Source organism: Cebus imitator, unplaced genomic scaffold (assembly GCF_001604975.1).
Source record: "Cebus imitator isolate Cc_AM_T3 unplaced genomic scaffold, Cebus_imitator-1.0 Scaffold455, whole genome shotgun sequence".
Taxonomy (NCBI): Eukaryota; Metazoa; Chordata; class Mammalia; order Primates; family Cebidae; genus Cebus; species Cebus imitator.
Genome location: NW_016107770.1, coordinates 1,194,960 through 1,196,669, shown reverse-complemented (window position 1 = coordinate 1,196,669; position 1,710 = coordinate 1,194,960).

The window sequence follows — 1,710 nt, the reverse complement described above, 5'->3', positions numbered from 1 at the left end:
GGGGATCTGGGTAGAAAAGAACACAAGCGAGAGTCCCAGGGTGTCAGAAATAGCCCATGTCTACATCTGGGTGAATGTTACATAGGATTCTCATAGGCAAAAACTCATCAAACAGATCAACTAAAATGTTTGCGCTTTTAGGTATTTGATACCTCAAATAGGAACAGAAATTTAAAAAATAAAAATATAGACTAGGCATGGTGGCTCTCCATACACTTTGGGAGGCTGAGGTGGGAGTATTGATTGAGGCCAGGAGTTTGAAACCAGCCCAGGCAACATAGTGAGAAATTCTGTCTCTATAAAAAATAAAAACAGAAAACATTAGCCAGGTGCAGTGGTGTGCACCTGTAGTCCCAACTACTTGGGAAGCTGAGGTGGGAGGATCACTTGAGACTAGGAGTTCGAGGCTGCAGCAAACCACGAGCAAGTCACTCTAGCCTGGGCAACAGAGCAAGAGCAAGCCCCTGTCTCAAAAAATAATATGCGTATATAAGAGTAAATGCCTTACTCTTACCACCATGAGGAAACTGATGTGTAGCTGTTTCCAACCATGTGTTGCATGAGTGCTAGTGTGTCCATTTGTGTGTGTGCACGTGTATGTATGTGTGGAATTGCATGCACATAAAATTTTCAACCACTTTTTCTTCCCCTTGATAGTAAATGTGAACATTTAGTCACATCCCTTAGTATTCTTCTTCTTCTTTTTTTTTTTTTTTTTTTTGAGACGGAGTCTCCTTCTGTCACCCAGGCTGGAGTGCAGTGGGGCAATCTAGGCTCACTGAAACCTCCGCTTCCCATGTTCAAGCGACTCTCCTGCCTCAGCCTCTTAAGTAGCTGGGAATACAGAGCCTGCCACCATATCCCCACTAATTTTTGTATTTTTAATAGAGACAGGTTTTCACCATGTTGGCCAGGCTGGTCTAGAACTCCTGACCTTAAATGATCGACCCGCCTCTGCCTTTCAAAGTGCTTGGATTACAGGTGTGAGCCACCACACCCTGCCCCCTTAGGATTCTTCCTAATTATGCCTTTTGAAGATGATAATATTCCATTGTGTGGAGTGCTCTGTATGGTAGGACATTTAAGTAATACTCTGTTTCAACCATTAAAAATAAAACTCTAATAAGCATACTCGTAGCACATTGTGTGTCCAGTAATCTGTTATTTTGTTGTATAGTCAAAATATTTTTTTCCTAAATTAGTCATTTTAAATTGTCTCCCTTAATGAATCTTGTGATCCCTCTACAAAATGAAGGGACCGTAAGTTTAATGCTGGGCATCACTATTTTGCACTTGAATGTTGAAAAGAAAATCATATTTTATTTTACAGTAAAGAGAAAAGTTATTTTGAAGAAGTAACTGAAGAAAATAAAGAAGTCCTTTCCTCTTCCTTTTTGCTCTTATGTGTTCCAATACATCTTTTTAATGGGGTTTCCATTTCTAAGACCCATTTAACCATCTGAGAGTTTTTTAAATTATTTGAGAAGTTGGACTGGGAAGGAGATTTTTCTCATAAATAACCAAAGCCTATTCCACAGGAATAAAGAGCCTCTCTAATTTCTTTTAAATAAGAACCATATGCCAGGCGCAGTGGCTCACACCTGTAATCCCAGCACTTTGGAAGGCCAAGGCAGGTGAATCACTGGGTCATGAGATCAAAACCATCCTGGCCCACATAGTGAAACACCGTCTCCACTAAAATACAAAAAA